Here is a 25,529-nt window from a genome sequence, read left to right as displayed (position 1 = left end):
GGGTTCCTCCAGCAGTGAGCAACAAGAAGCAGTGGCTGAGGGAAAGAGAGAAAAAGGCCAGAAGACCCCGACCACAGTGCAGAAGAAAGAACAAAAGAAGAAGCATGAGGAAAAGGATGACAAAGAAAAAGGTGGCACACCCGTCTTGTCAGCAAGAGAAAAGAGGTTGAAGAGCAGAACGGACAAAGCTGAGGTGGTCCACATCAGCCCAAGTACCTCGTCAGCACCTGCAACCAAACCAAAAAGCAAAACCCATGCAGCAAAGCAAGAAAAGGTGGTGACACCCGTGTCTACAGGAAAGCAGAAACAGGCTTCTACAGGAAGCCCGAAAACAGAGACAAGGGCTTCTACAGGAAGCCTGAAATTGGCAAAAGGGGTTTCTACAGGAAGCCCGAAAATCATTGAAAAAGAGGCTTCTACAGGAAGCCTGAAAATTACCAAAGCAGGGGCTTCTACAGGAAGCCCGAGAGTGGCTAAAACAAGTTCTTCTACAGGAAGCCCAAAATTGGTAAAGAAAGGATCTTCTACAGAAGGCCCGGAAGTGGGCAAAGCAGGGTCTTCTACAGGAAGCCCGAAATCTGGAAAGAAGGGGCCCTCTACAAGGAGCTCTGAGAAAGCAAACGCAAGAAAGAGAAGGCTAGTATTCTCGAAAAGGAAGCAGCAGCTGCGCTGGCCGCCCTCAGTACACCTCCAAAGCCGAAGGAGAAGAGAGAGAGGGAGATCCCTCTACCTTTTGACGCCAGGAGAAGTAAGAGAATAAACACGGGCAAGCCGCAGCCTCCACCCAGCAGCCAAACCACTTCAGGGGGTGTCCCTACTTCACCCAGTAAAAGATCCCCCTCTAAAACATCGGCCACCCCTGAGAAGGGAAGCCCAAAAATAACTTCCTAGACACGAAAAATAGGCCAATCGGCTTCCGAAGCCCGGCTCAAGGAAACAGAAAAGGGGGAGGAAAAGCCACCCTCGTCACCGCCAAGGGCAGAAGAGGCAGGGCCACCAAGAACAGGAAAGGAAGAGCATGCTCCGGGCTCTAGTTCTCGGCCAAGGACAAGGAGCCGGAGCAAAGTTGCTCAAGGATGAGCAAATAGTTTAGCTGGGGGGTGATGATGAGCCCCAATTTTTGGTACAATTTGGGCTCATATTGGCCTACTTACCTTGTTCAACCATTCATCTTTTACCACTTATGCATTCATTTCTTAGTATATTCGTGTTGTTTGTAGGAAGAAGGGCAGGCATTATATCTATGTGACTAATACATGATGATTTCAGGTTTTTGGCATTAAAGAGAGAAAAAGACCACGTAAATGGAGAAAATGAGATAGCAAAGGTGACATTGCGGGTTCATAGGGAGGTTTTCCACAGTCTTGATGACCCTCCTCGTGATTTTCACCTTAACTCCGAGCTCTAACATCTCTCCCCACCGAGCTTAAAGGCAGCCAACACGTTCTACAGGATCAGCAGTTTTACAGCAGTTTGACTTTCAGTTGGACAGCCAAGCTCCATGAATGGAGGAAGCCATCTTGATCTTCATTTTGTATAAATATGAAGGTCGTAGCCTTTGTTAGGAGATTTTTGAACTTTTGGACTGATATTGTAATTTTTGAGCATAGCTCGGTGTTTGTTTTTGTAAGCCAGTTTTGGCATGACATTAGACTTTTGATTATGAATAAAGGCATGCAGATTTGGATCTAATTCTGAGCTTTTAAGGGAGCTATAGCTCTTAGGTTAGGGCCCAACCTGAGAGCAATAGATCTCCTCTTCTGGTAGTGTTATTTACCTTTCCTTCCAGCACTTTGTTTCCTTGTTTTGATATGCATTTCAAGAACACAGTTTGCTGATTTGATTCCTGTAATAAGATTGAGTAGGATTAGCTTATGGTTGAATTACTTTCAGTTACTTAGATTAGGATAGGAGGTTTGTAATCCGCGGGAGCTCCAAGAAAAGGTTGTTAGTGCCTCCACTGCCATCTCTGTTTAGGGATTGGGGTGCAGTCTATACCAACCACCAAAAAAACGCAGTCTTTTCTACTTTCATGCAAGCTGCAACACATTCAGTTTAATCGTGGATCTTTCCATGCATTTTTGCTCTTGAGCCATACTTCGTCATTGCAATTCCATGCACGACTTTTCTTCATGATTTACATCACTGTTTATTGATTTAATAGCACAGGTAGCACTGGTTAATGAATTCTCGTTTTTGGTGCAAGACATAAGCAATTTGTTTTATTTACACTGCTCCATATCATTCTACTTCCTTGTTCTTCTTCTTAACCTCTCCTCAAGCCACCTACTCAACCTCTGTTCAGCTCGTTTACCTTCCAACTCATCCATTGCCACGTAGCTTCATCTTCTTGACCTTTCGTTGCTGCCATCCTTCTATCCACCAACCAACTCTGTGCACTCCTTTCTCCACCCTGTTTCTCTGCCCCTGAGTCATCACAAGCTCCATCTCCACCTCACCTATCCACCCATACCGTTCCATCACTTCACCATCACCCAAAACTTCCACTCACAGCACATCCTGTAGAAGTTAGCAGACTTCCTGTAGAATTCTTTAGTTTCCTGTAGGATCCCCTGCAGACTTCCTGTAGAAGCCTGCAAACTTGGTTGCCGAGCATCCGAACGTTGTAGACCTCTGTGGACTAATTCTAGGGACCCTCTGGAACCTCTCCTAGCCCTCCTGACCTTTCCCAAGCTTTCTCTCCCTTCGCACCACCTCTGCACAGCCAAACCCTAATAAGAAACAAATTCATAATCACTCCATCCACTTAAGCAAAAATACAAAAACAATGTTCTTTTTCATAGAAGTAGTTTGAGTTCATGCATTTCACATCATTAGAAGTAATGGCATCATTTGTAGACATTTTCACTCTCACTATTGCACCATAGAGGTTAAACTAGTCAGATTAGGGTTTACTAGGGTTTCCATGCTTTGGTTGGCTTTCAGTTCATTTTTGCAAAGTAGATCAATTTCCCTTGAGATAGCCTTCATCCATCATTTAGAAAGCTTCTTCTGAGAGCATATAGAAGTTGGCTTGAGCCCTAGCAGACTTGTGCCAGCTGACCAAGTGACAGCTGCGACAAGAGCTAGTACTTGTGCATACAGCACCGTCGCTTCCAAGTTTGTACGAACTACCGGGTTGATAAAATTAGAGATAGGAAGCCCCAGGAGTTGTGGCATTATTGCTACAATACTGGAGCCCACCAGGTGTTTCAACTTCATCATCAGGTAGATCATCATAAACTGGTGGCTTCGAAAGATCAACTGTGATAGAGTCATGATTGTGATAAAAAATGGAAGTAAATGGATCATGACCTTCATGATCAGAAAAATAAATGAGTACATTGGCATCCTCATGATCAGATGAATCAAACAGAGGGGTAGATGAAAGCCAAACAAACTCATCCTCTGTGTTTCTGGAAAATACAGATGAAAGATCAAGTGGATTTTCAATGAAAAGCTTATCTTCTTCGTCCTCGAATGATGGACCAACATTCGGTGAGTCCTGCGAGTGATTAACAATGGGTGCATCCATGGATGAAGACACACATGCGAAATCATGGATGGCAAGTTCGCCAAATAGGTCAAGAAAGAACGAAGGGGGCTTGAATAGAATGGAGTCATCCTTCGTCGATCGTTGATGCTCAAGCTCCCACTCATACTCTTCATGGATGACAGCGTATGTTGGTTGTGCAACACCAACTCCATCTGTGGGTTTTTCCTCAGTCACAACAAGTGAAGAGTCTGAAATGGATGAACACAAGATAACATCATTCAGAGGAACACGCAAGTGCGAAGACGGAGGTCGTAGAAAAGAAAGCATATGAGAACTTGAAGGACTCACAACCAAATTTGCGTGAAAATTTAGTGAAGTGATGTTGGGAGAATGTGAAAACTGAGCAGGTGTGTGAGCCTAATCCTCAACATTACTGGGCAGTGGTGGAGCTGTTGAATGAGAGGGAGGTGGACAGTTAGTCGAGACAGTGACCTTATCCACATGAGATTGCACAGCTCCATCAATGAAGAATGTTGAGCGAAGATTTATTTCAAACTTTCTCTTAGGATGGGCAGATTTCTTAAGGCAATACTCAAACCGGTCCCAAAGATAAGAAAATTTCATCTGGCTCCTCGAAGCTTGAAACTGCAAGTCACGGACGTGCTTCCAAAACTCAATAACTGATTCATGCTGAGCCCTCCGTTGCTATAACAGTTTTCGGTCAAGATGTTCTGGATCAAAATGATGGAACGTGTCTTCAATAAGATCACAGAAGTGCTCAAATGAGTGCACGATGTCAACTGGTAGGCTGAGCAACCAAATAAATGGAGATTCACGAAGTGTGTATGCAAGCAGCAAGCTGGCCTGTTCATCAAAAAAATCATCTTCCTCATGAAGCATGGAAAGAAATTCATGTAAGTACTCAAGCCAGGCCACTTCGCCTTCACCATCATACGTGAAAGTGGACAAGAGATCGAAAAACTTCCCCGTGATGGAGACATCTTCACGATTCGAAAAACACTGCGGGGAAAGAAGAGTACAATACTCCATGAAAGATATGCAAAGGTTCAAAACTAGATGAGAGGACACAGCTTGTCATCAGGCCCTCCTTATAGCACTAGAAATGTTGACAGTGTTGGACCCGCAAACATGTCAAGGGGATCTCCTTGCTAAGAAGTCCCAATTAGACCTCAGATTGTTTGGTGTAGGATTCCTAGCAGTGGGTCATAAGGTAATGCCTTGACTGCGATGTCGCACAGAGGAAAGTAAGATAACTCTGCCAATAGCAAGGGCGTGACAGTTGTAGTGAGTCAAGGAAGGTGAATGAAAGGTTCTAACACAAGTGGGTTGGGATGAGTGCGCCCCTTGACAACTTGTATCAGTACTCAGATATGAAGGGAACACACGGGCGAAGATGCATCACAAGCTAGAAGAAGTTGACAATATGAAGTGATTGTTAAACCAACAACACATTTGCAACAAGATTCATATAATTGCACACTAATCAGTTCATACACAAATACGTAAGTTAAACAACATATATCATTAAGGAAACCAGGACAGTCCAACTACAATAAAAACATATGCATGAAAATGTACTGGCTCTTGTTATATAAAGAAGTGTAAGTTCCAATCATACAATACATCCAAGTAAACCTACTAGCCCCAAATTGAAACATTACAGTGACATCTGCCTACTCCTCCAAAGAGATGAACTAGCTCTATGCAGTCGAAAAGCCAAGGCACATTACAATATTGTCCAAGCTTTCTTCAAGATAGTCTTAATAGAAGCTTTCCTTACCAAAAAGCCCTTACAATGAGTTATGAAGGACTATTTATAGCAAAGGGTGGGGTGAGCCTTGACATTCCCCTTTGGGATAGTTCAACTACCCTCATGACTCTTCACCTACTCTATGACTATTACATCCAGCTATTGACACTTGACTTACACTTGACATGACTCAACGTTACAATTACATGTACTCATGTGAGAAAACATGGCTTGAGCAAGCCAAGAAAGACATCACTGACACTCGATCTGTTGTGATGAGACCAACACTTTGACATGCTTGTGATGGTGACGGTGGTGAGCTGATGCCAAACTTGGTCGTCCGTGATGGTGTGCATGCACCTCATGGTGACATCTTGTTGAAGTGAACTCTTGCCTTCATTTCAATCGGTACATTGGTTCGGCCCCTTCATCCAACTCGTCTACTATCATGTGCATGGTCTTCTTGGGTGCGGCTAAACCAACAACACACTAATTCATAATGTCCGTGCTGAACTTCAAGTGGGTGTTGGTGGTCATGCGCATCAATTTGCCAAAGTACATGTTCATCTATAGTTGGACTTGCTTCTTGTCTTTGCCTTGGTGAGTGTGCTTAATGGGTTGGTTGCATGTGTGCACACAATAGCATGCAAGCTGTTGAATCCCTTGCATGTGATCAACAACACTGCTCACCATGTCTACTCCTTACCAGCTATTTGGAGGGATCTTTAACTTGTACGGGCACAGTTTCATCCGTTATTGCATGTTGTGCCCACTGTTGTTCCTGTTCCCACTACAACTCACTTTTCCGTATGTGCAGCTTCATGTTCTTCCTTGAATTGTTGCTTCAGTGCATGCAACTCCTTCTTTGTTCCATTCCCTGTCTTCACACGATCATCATGTAGCATCATAAACTCATAGTGTGAGTCTCCAAAGTTGCTTTCATCATCTTTGGCTTGCAACTTTGTTTTACCCCTCTGTTGTCAACAACCTTCCTCTTGCGTTCATTGCATTCGTTGTGTTCATTGCATTAGTTGTGTTTGCTGCATTCAGTATGTTGCCTTCAGATGTTTTTCACGATGTTGCTATTGTCATATCTTGATGTCCTTGTCTACGAACAACCTGATATCTTTGTGAGTATGCAAGCTCATAGACATTTGATTGACTGCATCTCCAGGTGTGCTCTGAATGGTATCTTCGACTCTGCCCTCTGGAAACCATTGTACCTACACTACTGAGAGGGAGATGAACACCTCCAGTACCTAGAGACATGGAAACACTCATGGCAAGCAATCTATCAGTCGAAAACCAAAATGAACTTGAGAACTGACTTGCCACATACCTATGTGACTGATCATGAAGGTTGCTCAATTTGGGCCGGGAGGTCGGCAGACTGACTTCCAAGACCATGCAAGGCACAATATAGGCTACTGGGAGACTGACTGGCTGTTGGAACTGCGGAATGCATAGTCCAGTCTGGTTGTTGGCTATTGGGATTGTGCAATGCGCAATTCTAGTTGGGAAGGACTGCAAGCCCAGGGACTGATTTGCACAATTTCCTAGGCCAAGAAGTCACTGTCCTCTAGAAATGCGCAAAACAAACTTGGAGTCTAGTGCTGGGAAAAAATACGCATTTCTAGAAAGGAAGGTAGAGCCTTCCTTCCCTAGATTGCGTAATGCAGCCTTGTTGAAGGCAGATTCCAGGCCAAGGTTGGCCTGACTCGCCGATGGGAAACTGAAAGAAAATAGGACAGTGAATGCATGTTGATAATGAGTGTAAGCATAAGTGAATGATCATGCATGCAAATGATGAATGATAGATTCAAAAAATGGAACAACATGCATGTGGGTGAGGCGAGTCGCCAAATCAGCAACCGTTTGCAGAAAACAGTTTCATGCATGTGACAACAGTGAGATGTTAATGAAAACTGAAATGGTTCTAGGAAAAGCTAATATACATGTAGATGACAACAGGTGTTCAAAGAAATCAAGAAAATAGTACTCATACAAGAGAAAATAAAAAAAGTGACAAAAATGCAACACAAGGCATGGAAAGTAGGCTTTCCCCAAAGCCGTTGAGCTGAATGTGTCGACTGCTCCTAGATGTGATGTGGGATGCCAGAGTTGCAAGGTTGATGTGAGGAATGAGCTTTGCAACATCCGGTTGATGAGTTTTGACAACATTGAGGTTGTGATGTGCATGCCACAAATCTAGGGAAAGTGACACTTGCTGGGAGGTTTCTGAAATGATCCTTGCATGTAACCTCCAACTGCTAAACACATATCCCTAAAACAAGGGATGTGTTTGCGTGTTTCCTTGGGAGAAGCAACCCATGCATGCAATTCTATTTTACTCGAACTGGGAGGGAACCGGTCAACTCAACTGCACATGCAAGAGGTTGTTCGACTGACTGAAGGAAATGCACATTTTTGGCTCGGAGCTGGGCTTACTACCCAGGAGATTTGTGCAATTTCTGGGAAGAGCATTGACTACTACCTAGATTTGCGCAAATTCTGGGTTGAGCAGTTCTGCTGATGAAAATTATGCAAATCCTTCTAGGAGTGTTGACTGGCAGAATTGCACAATATTAGAGCCCAATAGTTTCCCAGACAGGATTGCGCAATTTCTGGAGGGAAGGTTGGTTTCCCTCCAGAAATGCACAATTTTCTTGAGGAAGCTGCTCAACCTGTAGCTGGACCAAGTCCAAGTGAATAGCTAGTGAGAGGAATACATCAAGTTGTGATCAACAGGTTGTCTTTGTGCAAGAAAAACACTAAAGCTTGTGAACTTGACAAAGCAAGCCAAGCTGTTGTGAAGGTTGGAAGGGAGGCTCCAAAACGAGGCTTAGGAAAAAAATTTAAAAGGTGGTTGTAGCCACTACAACAAAATCCAATAGCTTATCCCAACATATTTACAATGTATATAATTCAATCAACCATTGAATTTGTCATGAAACTTATCAAATTTACTAGAAAAAGCAATTAAGACATACCAGTGTTCATCTTCACAAAATTTATCATACTTTTTGAAAAATCATATAGTCAGTAAATAACCCAAACACTGAATAAGATGTTACATAATAGGAAATCTTTGTATATTGATTCATGAAAGTGAACCAAATATATAACCATGGATCCAAACATGTATGATCTATTCGTATGGTCCTATGGATACCCACAAAATGACTAAAAAGAATGATTTAGCAATACCCACAGAGCTTGTGGAGAAGAAGATGCATCAGGCTATCGACAAACCATATGAACTAAAAGGAAAATCTCTTTAAATTTAGAGCGACTATTTGATCCTTGACGCTATCAATGCATCATGGATGACTCAGAAAGGGTCTTCCATTAGGAGCCAGTGCTACCTCATATTTTCCACTGCAGTCATGAAGGCATTGCTCTGCATGGTGGAACGCTCGTTTGAAGACACCGAAACCAAACAAGAGACCTATCAGAACAGCCAGAAAAATAAGGCATGAACACACCTTACAAATAGTGCCACAACACATTTTTGCAGAGCCCTAGTAACTCTCATTGAATGTACTTTATAACAATCTCTGTGTAAATCCTTTCAGACACAAAACTATGATCAATTCAATCTCCCTGCTTATACTTCACACAATAATTTTGTAATAAGTTATAAATACTCTCCTCCCTTCTATAATTAATGTATAATCTGGCATTTGCTTCATATAACCGTTAGATTAGGCAACATAAACAGACAGTAGATACTACAACATGCACTTGTCCCTTGTGAATTTCATCAAGCGTCTCATGCCAAGGCCCTACTATTAGGATGTTATTTTTCGAATCCAATAAAAAAAATCGATAAACATGTAAATAATATTTTCCAAGTACTTTAGAGACCTATACACATTTTTTATTTCCATGCAAAATAAATTAGTTTTACCTAGAAGTAGGACTGGGTAGGGATAATATTCATAGCTATTGTGGGTATAAGAAGAGGACACAGTAGATAGGGTCAAATTGAAAGTGGAGAAGAGAGAAGGGGTTCCCATTTTCCTTCAAAATATAATCTCATAGGGAAAATAGATGCAGAACTATTCACAGTTGAAAGACTAAAAAATATCCAAAAATCCCATAAAAATAACAGTTCCAAGCCTTTGAGGGGGAGCAGGTCCAATAACTTCAACCTTATTTAAAGAAGCTACATGTGGCACAGAAAAAATAGTTTCAGGAAAACTAGTAACATTGCTTGTGCCATAGATAGTGGAAAATCTGGAGGAAAGGCATCAGATGGAGATTAAAAATGTTGGGGGTAAACAACATGTTTTCATTATTTTCATAATGAAGCTTCAATGGCAATGAAGTATGAGCCAGAAATATTAATAGAAATATTAAATATATTAATAAAGGATATCAATAAGTCACAGAAAAACTTTTTAAGAAATATAATTAAAATAACACCCTAGTTTTTTATGGAATAAAAACTCGTGGCGGTCATTCTCAGGACTCACCTACATGCATTACAAATGATCTTGTTCTCTTGCATAATCATTTTGATAGTTTTAGAAGGAGGTCTCCCTTAGACCCACAAGACATCTAATCTCATCTCTCCTATAACAAATTATTCAGATCTTGTTTCCCATATTTCATGTTCCCACTGGCCCCATATTTCTTGTTCTCACTGGCCAATCCTAAAATCAATTCTTGCGTTGAATGCTGTCATTCTCCAAACATTTTTTGAAAGGGAAAGAAATGCATCGATGATTCTCCCCTGCGTAGACCTTCCACAAATTTTGAAGAAAATCTATTCAAATCTAGGGCTTATTACAGGGACATGTGCTTGCTAGTTCAAAATTCAATTGCAGAGAATGGTACCTACGAGAATGGAAACCATACAAAGTCCCCATTAACAAGAATTCGACATAAAATGCCAGATTATCCGCACGATGATTCAAGATTTCACAGTATTTTCTTATGTTGGTCTTTAGGTATCGTGATAAAAAATTAGTTGGACTTCCGAAATTTTATGAGAAAAAACAATCATTGAAATAAATACTGTGAAAAAGTAGTTGATAAGTACCTTTTACGTAGATAAGATCATTCTTTGATGAGGGAATGAAGCACAATTCAAGTCACTCTACAACCTATAGGCACCTTCATCTTGTTCGATTTCTATGGTATTTATAGAGGACGTAAAGTTTGCAGAGGGCATAGAGCTTCAATAGCGGAATATGAAAGGAAAAATCAGGTATTTGAGGCTTGTTGTTGGCTATGAAACTAATTATAATTACATTAATTTTCTCAGCCATCCACCTACTAGTAAGAGAGCCATGATGAATCATGGCTTTGTCTCTGATACTGGAAACAACCCTTTCGAAATTGGGAATGAGAAGGATAAATCTGAAATCCTATTTATGGGATTTCATCTTTTAGTTGATGTTGTGGTTATGATTTTGGAGAATGATGAGGCTGATTTCCTTGAGAAAGGTCTCCCAGAAGAAAAAGAGAAACCTACATGGAAAAAATTAAGGAAAACAAGTTAACAAAATCCAGGTATTCTATTCAAGAAACCAAATTATTTTCATTGTTTTCCATATGATAAGGCATATCATTTAGAAACGTAAGAATTAATAAAAATAGTATAAATGGTAAGATGAGAGTAAAAGAGCAACTTGCACGGAAAAAAAATTAAGGAAACCAAGTTAAAAAAATTCAGGTATGCCATTTGCGCAACCAGATTATTTTCATTATTTTCCATATGATAAGGTATATCATTTAGAAACGTAAGAATTACTAAAAATAGTATAAATGGTAACATGAGAGTTTTTGTGCCTTGCAGGAATAAAATAACCCCTGAGGGGACGACCAGGCTTTTGTCAAGCAAATATGTGCTACAATATATTTTGATGCTTCACCTAAATGAGCCGAGTTCATGCTTGAATCAAGTGCTTTCTTGGTTAGTATTGTTTCGTTCTACCTTCCTTTATGACTTTCCTTTAGGTATCTTAAAAAAGATAAACACCCGCAAGGAACAAAGTTAGCAACCTAGAATAGAAAACAGAGAAAAAAGGAAGATAAGCATATGCAAAGAAAAAAGCCAAGATCCTTGAATAGAAAGAAATATGTTCAGAAAGATAAGTACCTACCAAGAATAACTCGAAGAACAAAGGCAATAGCTTAGAATAGAAAATTGTCTACTTTGAGCATCTCCTTTCTTATAATAAGGAAATTGGGAAGTCGCAAGGCTGGTAGGGCAAGCGGTGGAGATGCAACTTGCATGGTTGCAAATTTCCATAGCTAGTAAAGGCATACAACTTTATGACAACTGACAACTCCAAATCCAAAAGCAATCCGGAGGTGTATTATGGGTTACGAAATCATAATATTAAATGGTACAAATTAATGCTAGTTGCAGATGGCATTAATTCACTTGGGCTTAGGGGAACATAACATAGAATCATGTTTTCCATTTTTATGCTAAAGTATGACCTAGATATGAGTCCAAATAAAATCTCCAAATGGTTGTTTATATAGAATAACAAAATTTGCATTGGTTTACATGGAAACTTTGTTTAAAAGCAAGAAATGTGTGAGACATTTGCATTGGTTTCCGTGTGAAAATAATATGAATGCAAGAAACAATTACTATAATCCCTACAACCCTACAAAAAGTGGTAGGGACTAATAAGATAAAATTAGATTAGATTTTGTACCTAGCCATCCAATTGTAAAAGGCCCTAAAATAATATTTTTGGTTTAGGTTCAATAATATATATTCAATGTATGTCGGTGCACCTAAAAGGAAAAAGCTCTCTTATATATGAGATTAATAGTGAAATAGCCTATGAGAATTCATCTATGAAATTGGCAGCCCTATATAGAAAAAAATATGGGCACGGTAAGAAAGAACAAAGGTGGGCTTCCATCCTTGAACATGCAACAAAAATCATTTGGTGGGAACTTAGGGTATTGTTGTATTGACATTTTTTTCCATGATATTGTTATATCAAGGATTGATTACTTGTAATATTCATTCCCAAAGCCACATATATCTAATGTAGAGAATAAGCAATATGATGATGCATTGTAGGATTGTAGGATTTGTTTGGAAATGACAATGCAGGATGGTGGGAACAAGGATATATATTTCAACTTTCTCTCAAAATATATCTTTATGAAGAGTGGGAAGTTGATGGATGGAAGGAATTTATTTTTAAAAGAGATAATTCTATTACTTCTTACTCATGTGCAAAGGACCACTGCTACAGATTTTGGAAGCTATTTTAACTATATGTATCTATTGAAACCAAATTTGATCTGTGTATTATAATTTTAGCATTCTAAATCACTCACACCAATTGCAAAAAAATGTTGTATCATGGAATAGCATAACCATATAATATGGAAAAATGGGTTAGTATTAAGAAAATCTTAAGTTATATCATCAAATGTCGAGACACTAGTCTTACAGACATGTATGGAAAAATGTGGAAATGTAAAAATATGCATGTCAAGTGTTTGGGAAAAATAATAAAGAAAATTTCCTTATGTGGAAGACAGTGATGACGACATATACTATGCACGGAGACTTGAAGAAATCCATTTAGTTATATTACAACAATAAAAACTTTAGGAGTGATAAACTATCCCTTTAGAGCCATATACTATACATGGAGAGTCCCTGGAATTTGCTTATTGCTTGACACAACCTGTAAGATCCCAAACGTAAAATTTTTTTTAATAGATCTAGCACACCTAATGTTCTAATTAAAAAAATGCTTGCAATTAAAAACACCGAACATAAGGGGATCTAAAAATGTGGCCTCTTATTTATATTAATAGCTGAAAAACAAAGATACATGCCCATACAAATAATATTAGTGCCCCTGCAAATGGAATGCACGATTGCTCATTAAAAGGATAATCTAAGACATTGAAGCACCTTCGTGAATCCTGGTTGGATCCACCAGGAAAATTCACCCCAGGGTTTTCATCTCAGGATCAAAGTGGAACTGGCCACCTTAATTTCTCAACAAAACACAATAAGACAAACAACTCAAAATGATCCAAATGCCTAGCTCCTATCTCCTTTTATAGGCTTGATGGACTCTCTAGAAACCTTATTTTATTATTTTTCATCAGAAAATGAAGGAAAATACCATGGTAAATACCATTGGCAGATTTTGTCCATTTTGACCATATCAAGAAAAGGGAATATTACAAATCCTCTCGCCCCAAGATTGCTTTCCCTCAATCAATCGACATCTATCCATAGTAGATGCATTTGTATAATGATATGAAGATCCCATACAAACTAGTGCGATATGCCATGCCTCCATGCTAAATTATCTTGAATGGATCCTTCGATATGTGGATCCCATAACATCCTCCATCCAGTCCTGCCCTCAATAGATTCACCTGGATCATAATGCCACCTAAGTCTTGGGACCTATGGCTTATGATACCACCTCAACCCTCCATCACTATCTATGCCTAAGGGCCCACACTATGACATTCCCTTCACTAAGAGTATTCTCCTAAGAATCGTCCCATCAATAGAGTACCAACACATAATCTCTCACCAATCCATCTCGTGGGAAGGATGAATACCTACACATGGAATGAATCTAATTTGTTGATGTTGCTCGATTTCTAACTCATGTTGCTTGACTCGATCACTCAACATGATTCATTTGGAAAACTCTACCCTACTCTCCCTAATGTATAAAGCTGGGTTGGTAGTGTTGCAAGATTTATCTAGGCACTCTTGTAGAGGGTTTCTTTGGAACTCCCAACTATACTCCTCTTGCTACATAGTGAGGAACTTGAGATGTTCCTCTACACTAGAAAATTTGTCCGCTGACTTGGCACATACCCCTATGATTTCCTCAATTTTTCCATTTTCCTATAAGATAGTGCCTTAGGTTGTCCAGAATCTATGTTTCAACATCATGAGATATGCCTTAAATGCATGATCTTCCCCAAAAGTCCTCTACTAGAGATTTTGGTGCCCTGCTTAATGTCTCTGTACCTGTCTGCACTAAATTCCAAACTATCACAACTTCAACCTGAGCCTTTGACCGGCGTTCTAGGAATGGTTCCTATTGCACACTATGCTTGTCATGCTCCCCCTCATGATCATGCTCATCATGTGGTTCACTACTATTGGCTCCTTACTCAATTTTCCCTGGCCTCCTCCATCCGTGATGACAATATGTTGTTCATCCTCTCCAATTGTCAAACATAGATGCATTGGTGGATTGTTATCTATACTTGGTTGTTTATATTCTTTATGGACGTCCTCCTGGAGACCTATGGACTCATTTGTATAGGATTCTACCTCATCAACACCATTAGGTAGAATTTCCTAATGCACTTCTGAATGCTTCTCATCCTACAACTTAGTCTCCCTAAATAATATCGCATTGTTGTTCACCATCAAGGAAATTAATAGACCCACTATAGAAGACTCCCCATGATCTGAAGGAATCTCCTTTTCTTCTATCCTTGTTGCTTCCTTCCTATCACCTAGACATGTATGGTTAATTTCCCAATATCCCAGCAGATAAATCATAGTCCTTTCCTTAGTTCAATCTTGCTACAAGTTTTATTTCCTCTGTTCTTCATCTCTCAACCTGTCCTCTCTAGCTCCTTCTTAGTCAACACCCTTATGAGAAATTTTATGTTTTTCATGACCAACCATTCAACTTGATTATAGGCAAGTGATGATATAACTACTTCCTTTCCGCAAATGGTCAACAATTTGGGTCTTAGTATCTTGTAGATGTCAGCATCTACTTCTAAGAACAATGACACAATTTTTTTAATGCTTGTTTTGACAAAATCTAGATGAGATGATGTAATGCTGGTGTAAAATTTTTGGAACACCTCAAAGGTTAAGTCATTAGATTCCAGATTCAACATGAATGTGCCAAAGTGGAATTCTTCTATTAGTTCTAAGATTTTACACCGCTTCTGAAAGGTAGAAAGCATCATGTTATTCAACCCTTGAAGGGTTTCCACTATCAACTAAAATATCTCCCTCGTGAATCATTATTGTAAGGTGGTAGAGGTAATGTTAAAGTTATGATCTTGTCGAGACAAGAGGTAATTGTGAACCGGACCTCTTCACAAGGATTCTCCTAGAGTTTGGGTTATATCAATGCAGGCATGGATGGCTTGAGAGCCCAACTGATTTTCTTTCATTCTGGCTGCCCCACCTTGGATATATATGTGTTTAATTCTTTTAACTTAGGAAGGACATCTCCTAACCTCATAAAATAGGAGTCAAATCCAAGTGCAAAGATCTAGTTCCCCACTTCGTTTTCCCTTTGTAGGTTTCTTGGTTGCTTGTGCTGAAAGATAGCTTGGACTCTTTTTGAGAAGGGTCCACTGTTCCGTTTTCCTAAAAGACCAAGTGCAAGTTGTTTTTTCCATCTCTCAATGTCCTTCAGTGCCTTCTCAAGATCCATCTTTCCACATACAAGGATATGTGATATCTTTAGGCGTAATACACTAGATATTTTTCCCAACAAATTAAAAAGGCACCACAAATAAAATTCCCCCCCAACACACAATGTTAAAAATATTCCTCTACAAATAAAGTTCTCCAACATCGTGAATCATAGTACATGCCTTTGCTAATGTCGTCACACATCACCATCACATAATAACACATTAAGCCAAAAATCGCATCTCTTCATAAATTAAATGGATGTGTTTTTTATGAGTATCTAAATAGAAATTTTCAAGACCAGTGACATCAATAATCCCTCCAATTATAGGACCATCATGATAAACCCTTTGTTTGCAAAGTTATTTGGAAGCATGCTAAAAAGTAAAATCAGCAAGTGGGTAGAAGAATGAGATAAGCGTGCTAAAGGGAAAGCAAGTTTTAGACCTAAACATTCCACAGTTGATCATTGTATAACTTTAAGACACATCATCGAAAAAGTTTGGGAGAAAAAGGAAGAAGTCTTTTGTTGCTTTGTTGATTTCAGAAAAGCATTTGACTCGGTTCCTAGGGATAAGCTTTGGCACAAAATGGAGGAACTTGAGGTTCCTAAACATTTGAGAGCAGCTATGCATAGGTTGTATGAAGAGGTGAAAGTCAAAATTAGAACTTCAGCATCCATTTATGAAAGTTTTAGAAGCGATATCAGGGTCAAGAAAGGTTACTCACTGTCTCCTACCCTTTTTGGTTTATATATCGACAAGCTTGAGGAGAGATTAAATTCGCAAGGGGGTGATGGTATCTATTTGGGCAAGTTTCTTATAAGGCTTCTTTTATATGCAGATGACCTTATTTTGATTGCTAAATCGACTCTTGGTTTGCAAGAACACTTACTATCCCTTGAGCACTTTGTAGAAGTGTGGGGATTCAGGTCGAAAACGAAAGTAGTGGATTTCTCTAAGAAAAGAAAACATAACCAGCATAAGTTCTACGTTGAAGGCAACATTTTGGAAGAAGTTGCAGATTACAAATACCTCGGAATTGACTTCAACAAAAATCTAAGTTGGGATGGTTGTAGAAAGAAAAGAACTTTGGGGGGTTGGAAAGAATTTTATGCTTTTCAAAATAGGTGTAGAGAGGCAGAGTTATCAGACTGGAAAACCATTCAAACTGTTTTTGGACTTTTAATGATTCAAGTGATTCTCTATGGTTGTGAACTATGGGCCACAAATAAATCTGACATGCAGTGGAGACAAATTGAAAAAATTCATAAGTGTTTGATTACAAACAAATTCAAGATTAAAAGCGTAGTGCCTTATGTTATCTTGTTAAGTGAAACAGGGGTTGCTCCTATTGAAGCAATTTCTATGGTGCGAGTCATAAGGTATTTAAAAAAAAATGAGCAACTGGAAGAGGGTAGATGGCCTAAGGTTGTTTAAAAAAAAAAAAAAACTTGGATGCAGCAAAATAACAAATGGTTTAGTAAATGGAATATTTGCTTGAATGCGTGTCTCATAAACAACAAAGAGATAAAAACTTTTGTTATGGATAAGTTCTACAAGCGTACTTGGGATAAGGGGCTGAGAAGAAAGAAAAAATACTATATTGGAGTGTTTAATCCCACTCATAGTCATCAACCAAAAGCATACATAAAGACCAATATCTATTGGAGAGCCAAAATTCTTATTGCTCGGTGAAGGACTAATTTTCAGCAACTCTGTTGTGAAATAGGGTGCTGGAAAAGGCCAAAAGAAGTGTGGGAGGAAAGAGTGCATTTTTTGTTCTTCCGGAAAAGTGGAAACATAAAAACATTTCATTTTAGAATGTGAGGCCTTCAAAGAAAACAGGGAAAGTTACATAGATATGCTGACGGCTAGCTCTTGGGATAATCTATTTAGCAAGGGGTTTGTTGAGAAGCTCGGAGCATTTATTGTGAAGCTTCACAAAAAAAAGCGCGGAATACATCAAGCAGATGAAGAAGCAATCTGTCCCATAAAATATCTTTAGCCTCATGGACATTAAAATAATATCTTTCTTCTTTCTTTCTATATTCACGAAGTAGCTCAACAACATCAAGTTGAATAGAATTTGGCCCCATTGATTAACAACACTTTGTCCCCGCACTTGAAGAACCACCAGAAGATATCGATAAGCACAAGGATCAGAATACACCGAGAAGATCATTCAGGATGCCCAAGGGTTCTGCTACGCATTAATGAAGGTCATACCTAGGATTTCCTTCCGCTAGCAATACAGACTTCGCTCAAGGATTAATTCAATAGATTTCAATCTCCCCAAGACGAGAACACGCCCCAAAATATAATGATTGCGACCTTAATTCACGTAGCTTGGGCGTCTCATCTCTGTTAGGAAAATAAATAATTATACTTCCTTCTCCAATAGAATGATCATGATATTCGATCCTAGTTAAAATGAATTTGGTCCATAGAAACTAGCCTCGACAGTCCATTTGATCTGCTACTGAATAGGTGAATATCTTGGTCTATAATTCAGCTACCAACTTCAATCACTCGCATAGGTATAAACACTTCTCTGACCTCCATACACACAACCCATTCTTTCCATGTACATGGCATTAACATACATCATACAATCACGTCTCCAATGTACATATGGCTTTAAGTTACTTGCTCCAGTAATTAAAACACACATATCTCTGCTTCACGCTAAATACTATGGTTTCATATGATTCTGTCAAAGGGAAGTCGACCACAATCTTGACACCCTACTTAACGAGACGTGGCCTGTGAGCGTAACACTTGCTCTGAGATTTACCCCCACATGGGTTGACTTGATTTTGGTCTCAGCCCGCGATTACAGATTCGGCTCTAATTCACCAATGGAAACGCATCTTTTAACAGTTTTCTACCAAACACCATTATTTAAAAAAAATCAAGTAAACGACATAGTGAATCACACCACTATTGTCGTGGTGAGTTAAAGCTTAACAAACCCCGGGTCAGAAACAAATACGGAAGGCATCCTCCAGCACAGGAAAGTCGAGCAAAGAAGGATTCTCAACCAACCCAGTTATCGATGTATTCTTTGGTGTTTCTGAGACCAAATCTGCTCTAATCCTCCCGAAATCAAACTCTGGACCTCTTCTTTTACTGAATTTTGAATCATTAATGACATTTTTTGCTATCATCCGGTAAAGATTTTGCACTCAGCAATGCTCTGCGTCAGCCCTCACAACCACACCTCTTGTGATCAAACCATCCAGTCGACACCCCTCCAACTCTTTGATGGCGGCTGTAAAATTTTGCGTGAGTGAATATGGCCTGTTGACCCTTATAATCAGGGAAGCGACTAGGTCCAGATAGAGTCGATTCATTCATCGATTTGCGAACCTCTGATGTTTGCACCTATCACAGTTGATAACCGTAATATTTATACCAAATCTCTCGTTCCATTAGCCCAACGCTCAATGTGATAGCCTTCACAACCCAGAGCAATCCCTCTACACCAATCAACAACCAATCAACTTCATTGGGTCATGCAAATGCATTCATCCTGTTTGCACGCTGAGAAGGGATCCATCTTGGCAGGTCGAAGAAATTAAGTGACTTCTTGGCCCTTTCTTCACCTAATGAGACAGCTGTTATGGACCCTCGATGTCAGCATTCACAATAGATTCACTGCGCTCCTGTCACGGTCAACGCTGCTGCAAATGGCTTGATACTTCTTCGTTGTTCTTGGGAGGTGGCAGGCAAGGTTGTGGCCTTAGGAACTCCTCCACTTGGCTCGTGAGACCTCTCGGCCTCGATCCTACAATGTATGATGCAACCAAACCCCTCTACACGTCAATAAATGAATACAGTATGAGCTCTCAGCCTTCCTACAGGTTGTCACAATTTCAAATATTAATCTCAATCTGGTCACTTGTTATAAAAAACCTGCAGAGAAACCCAAACAACCATGCCTTCAAACCCTCAAGAATGATCAACATCGAAAACCCCATAATATATATATATATATATACGAAACCTTCTACCCCAATATAGATCCAGATCCATTTCTTGAACGGGCAGCAAGGAAATTTCCAAAATAAATCAACTAGGGTGATATTAAATACCACTAAAGAGTGGAGATGTCAGTTAGGGTGATAATAAAACTTTCAAGGTGGCAGGATGCACAACTTTGGTACCACTATAAGATCTCAAACATCAAAAATTTTGAATAGGTCTAGCACATTTAGTATTTTAATTTTAAAAATGCTTGCAATTAAAAACACTAAATAAAAAGGATCTGAAAATGCAGTCTCTTATTTATATTAATAGCTAAAAACAAAGATACATTATGATACAAATAATATTAGAGCCCTTGCAAATGCATGCACCACTGCTCATTAAAAGGCTAATATAAGACATTGAATCACCATTGTGAATATTGGTTGGATCCATCACATAAATTCACCATGTGTTAGGATATTCCGACACATAGTAAATAATTAAGTATAACTTGGTCTAGTATAGAGTTATGTAAAGTGTGTTTCTTTACTATGTACATTTTGTAACTTACAATCCGACGGTCACGATATGTAGTGATCCAACGGTTCATTCTCTCCTCCGTATTATCGACACTTGATCCGTGGCTTAACACCCGATTGGTCCATGATCTCTATTTAAAGAGCATGGAGGGTCATTTGTAGGTTAACCGTTCATGAGAGAAGCTTATGTAAATTTTCATTCTTTTATTAATAAATTGCCTGAAGTGGCCGCGTTGGCTCAGGCCATGGACTGTTTTCCTCTTTGAGTTTTAACCACTTCAAAAGTACTGGTGTATTGATCTGTGATCTGTTTGTGAGCGGTGTCCTTTGGTGTTCTGTCTGAGGAACTTACCCTGTAAATTCCTACATGGTATCGAAGCTATTTGAGGGCTGCGTCCGTTGGTGATCCAAATCTGAAGCGGTAGAACTGCATCCAACTGTCGTTTCCTAGATCTACTGTTTCTAACTGCTTTCAGGCCGAGAGGACTGCTCTGTTGTGTTGGGAGCATCTGTTCCAGTGAGGAACCCCTTTTGTTTCACGCGAAAGGTTTCCGGTAGACCTAGCTACATCATTTTTAAGATTTGGAGGTATACAGTGTTTATTTGCAGTTTACAGTTATTTTCTCTCTGTTTATTTCGGTTTCAGTTTATTTAGCCTTTTTTATTTCCGGATCTATACCTTTCATTTCTGCGTATGCTCTTTGCCCCGCGACTCTGTGCAATCTGGGCAAATCAGAAACAGAAAGGAAGGATTTTTCTCATGCGTATGCTCTTTTCCTTTGCGCCTTAGTGTGATCTCCGAAAATCAGAAACATTGAGGAAAATATTTAGTTTTCGGCTAAAGCTAACTTCGAGCCGCAAGGTTCATTTTTTTTGTATGTTCGTGTTGGGTTTTGTGTTTTTTGTTTTGTAGGGAAAAAGAGCTTTCTCAAAGCAAGCACGCAACCCAAAGCTTCAACCCCCCCCCTCTCTCTCTCTCTCTCAAAATTTTTGTATAGCTCACTTGGTCCAAAGCTAATTTATGAGAGTAGAGGTCTTGAGTTCAAGTCTCTTTTTTGTGGGGGCAGATTTTTCATTTCCGCACATTCCTGCACTTCATCGGCGACTTCATCAAATTTTTTTCAAAAAGCCATAACTTCTTCATCCGGAAGTCGTTTTCAGAACCGTTTTTTTTTAAACAGCCTAATTTTTTGAGATCTTTCCATTGGAACACTTAGTTTCAGCATCTATAGCTTCATTTGATGTTAAAATGGAAAGTCCATGCCAATTTATTCTTGACAGCACCAACTACTTCCAATGGTGGTCCTACATTGTGGATTTACTTAGAAGTAAAGGTCTCTACAGAATAGCCACAGGCCAAGAAACCAAACCGAAAGATGAAGATAAGGAAGCTAAATGGGAAAATAGGCAAGATCAAGCACGTGGGTTTATAGGGATGTCTATTTCTCCAGATCTTAGATTCCATATTGCAGAACTTGATACTCCTGACGAAGCATTGAAACAGATTACTAAAGTTTTTGGAATCAGAAATGAACTTAGAGCCCATCAACTTGAAAATGAGTTGCTTACATTGGACCCCAATAATTTTTCTTGCATTGAAGATTTTTTGTCCAAGTTCAAGACCCTTAGACTTCTCTTGGAAGGTGTTAAGGTTAAGAAAGAAGATAGTAACCTTATCTATTCCATTCTTACTAAGTTGGGACCAGCCTACTCTGTGTTTGTTTCCACCTTCCATTCTACAAGAGAAGCCTTCATTTCTCAAGGACAAGACTACAAGTCCCCTTCCTTTGATTCTTTTTGTGATTCTTTAATAAGAGAACAAGAAAAACTCTTACACCTTGGTCTTCTTAATCTTGGAAACTCTTCCAAGAAAGCGTTAGCCGCCCAGCAGCAACCAAATCCAAAGAATCCTAAGAAGTTGTATCCTAAAAGGAATGGTCCTAAACCAAACAAGGGTCCTAAGCAATCTCAGCCTCAAAATGAAAAATCATTTCAACAAAATGATAAGACAAATAAAAACAAAGGGAAGAATATTGATAGACATTGAAACTTTTGTAATCAAGATGGCCACTTAGAATCCAAATTCTTTAAGAAGATGGAATCCTTGGAAACAACAATGAAGAAGCATAACATCCATTTGGAGCACTCTTCAACTTCAACTTCATCTTCAGGAATGGCACTTTCTGCATGTGGTTGTCAAGCATCTCGGTCTAGCTATGCACTAAATGTATCTTCTTCTTCTCATTCTCATGAGTGGCTCATTGATTCTGGAGCTTCTTATCACATGGCCAAAAACAAAGCCATGTTTTCTTCTTTAAATGATTGTAACACCAAAAATATATATGTTGGTGATGATAGATCTCTTAGTGTTGTAGGGACTGGAATTGTTCATCTAGACAATGGTCAGTTTAATGATGTATTATGTGTTCCAACCTTATCCTGCAACCTTCTATCTGTATATTAGATAACTCATTCAGGTGAAGGTAAAATCGTTGAATTTTTACCTCACGATGTTGTAATTAAGGACCTAAGAGATCCTTGACAGATTTTAGCTACTGGCATTGCTGATGATTCTACAAGGTTGTATAAGTTTCACAACTTTGGGTCATCAAATCTTCCCTCAGTATTTGTTGCTCATAATGATGAAGTGAGCAAACTTTGGCATGAGTGATTTGGTCACTTAAACTATCGCTCTCTTCAGAATCTATGTAAAGAAAATATGGTGACAGGTCTTCCAATGGTATCTTGCAGAGATGGTGTTTGTTACGGATGTGTACTCGGAAAACATCATCGGGACAGTTTTGAAAAACATGCCTCTTGGCACACCTCAGCCCATTTACATCTCGTGCATAGTGATTTATGTGGTCCACTTCCAGTTGTTTCATTCTCTGGCTATAAATATTTATTAACTTTCATTGATGATTTCTCCAGACGCACTTGGGTATACTTCTTAAAACTCAAGAGTGAAGTATTTAACATGTTCTTGGCCTTTAAGGCCTTTGTTGAAAAATAATCTGGATATCAAATTCTTAAGCTAAGATCTGATAATGGCGGAGAATATGTTAACAACAAATTCATCAACTTTTGCACTAAGAATGGAATTCAAATGCAACATACTGTTCCATATACTCCACAACAAAATGGTGTAGCTGAAAGGAAGAATCGCACCTTAAAGGAAATGGCTAATTGTATGCTTCAATCTAAAGGACTTAGTCTTATTTATTGGGCAGAAGCAATTAACTGTGCAAATTACATAATAAATCGCACTCCTACTAAGGTTTTAAAGAATATCACTCCAGAAGAAGCATGGAGCTCAACTAAACCAGATGTAAGTCACTTTCGTGTTTTTGGAAGTGACGCATGGGCCCATATTCCAGATGAGAAACATAAAGCTTTAGAACCTAAGAGTGAAAAATGTATTTTTGTTGGATATTCTGAAGATGTCAAAGGATATAGACTTATTCCACTTAAGTCCAAGAATGTTATCATTAGAAGAGATGTAAAGTTTGCTGAAAATATATCGGCCTATGAGCCTAGTTCGACGGATGTGCCACCTCTCCCTATCTCTTCTACTTTTGAAAATATTTCTTCTTCAGATGATGAAAGTGAGGATGACAATCCTCCCCCACCTTCTCAGGATCCTCCTTTAGCTCCTCAGCTTCCAAAATGGGTCTGTGCTACTTGGGATGCAGCAGGTGATCTTACTGGTGATCCTACAAATCAGCGACGTACACGTTCTCAGTTTGATAGAGGCTCTTCTTTACTGGCTCAAGCTTCAGTGATTTATAATCCTGACACCTTTGCAGAAGCTTCAGGCCATCCAGATTGGGAAGCAGCTACGAATGAAGAATATCATTCATTATTGGCAAATGATACATGGGATCTTGTTCCTCTGCCAAAGGGACGAAAACTTGTTAGATGCAAATGGGTTTATAGAACCAAGTATGGACCAGATGGGAAAGTTGATAAACATAAAGCTCGTCTTGTTGCTATGGTTTTTTCACAAGTTGAAGGATTGACTATACTAAAACCTTCTCCCCTGTTGCCAAAATGAACTCTATCCACCTTGTTCTTTCCCTTGCTGCCTCTTTCAAATGGGAAGTCCATCAGATGGATGTTAAATCTGCCTTCTTGCATGGGGACTTGCATGAATAAATCTATATGGAACAACCTATTGGCTTTATACAAACAGACTCCAGCCTTGTATGTCGGCTTAAGAAATCCCTTTATGGTCTCAAGCAAGCTCCTCGAGCTTGGTATGCCAAAATGGATAACTTTCTTTTAGAAAATGGCTTTTCTAGGTGCCATTCTAATAATACTGTCTACACCAAGAAAGTGGGCAAGTCTCTTACCATTCTTGTTCTTCATGTTGATGATCTTATCCTGACTGGTAGTGATCCCAACCTTATAAACCATGTGAAGACTAGCCTTAAAAGGAAGTTTGAAATGACAGAATTAGGGAACTTACATTATTTTCTTGGTCTTCAAGTCTTGCAATGCAAGGAAGGTATTTCCCTTTCCCAGTCCAAGTATGCCTGTGATATTCTACGCCATTTTCAAATGGAAGGCTGTAAGCCAGCCCCTTCTCCCTTTCAGTCTGGAGTCAAGCTTTCAGTCACTTTTACTTCTCCTGAAGTTGATGCTACCTTATACCGTCAACTTGTAGGAAAACTTTTGTATCTAACCCATACTCGTCCTGACCTTTCTTTTGTTGTTGGCCTTGTTGCTCGGTTTATGCAAAACCCGCGTGAAAGTCATTGGAAAGCAACTAAAAGAATACTCCGCTATGTTCGAGGTATAGTTTAGTTTGGGATTCATTACAGTGCTGAAGCATCTCCTCTATTGGTTGGTTTCACTGATTCTGATTGGGCTGGTGACCCTAGTGATCGGAAGTCTACTGCAGGTTATGTGTTCACTCTTGGTTCATGACCTATTACATGGGCTTGCAAGAAACAAGGTGCCATTTCTCTTTCTTCAGCAGAAGCAGAGTATCGTGGTGCCGTAGAAGCTAGTAAGGAAGCCTTGTGGCTTCATCAGATCCTGTCAGAGTTTGTCTTTCAGCAGCAGCATCCGACTACACTTTGGTGTGATAATCAAAGTGCCATTCAGCTATGCAAAGATCTAGTCCAACATCAGCGTAGCAAACACATTGAATTGCACATGCACGTCATCGGAAAGCTCATTCACGACCATGTTCTTGAAGTGCAATATTGTTCAACAGATGATCAAGTTGCAGACATCTTTACATGTATGTTTCTTGATGATGATTTCGCTGTTTTTTAAGATCATACCACAAGAATTGGCTCGAAACTGTTGAAGAGAATGTGGTATG

This window comes from Pinus tabuliformis, chromosome 2_2 (genome assembly GCF_031772625.1).
Source record: "Pinus tabuliformis cultivar Carrire ecotype Pingquan chromosome 2_2, CPIR1, whole genome shotgun sequence".
Classification (NCBI taxonomy): Eukaryota; Viridiplantae; Streptophyta; class Pinopsida; order Pinales; family Pinaceae; genus Pinus; species Pinus tabuliformis.
This window is presented reverse-complemented; position numbering follows the sequence as displayed.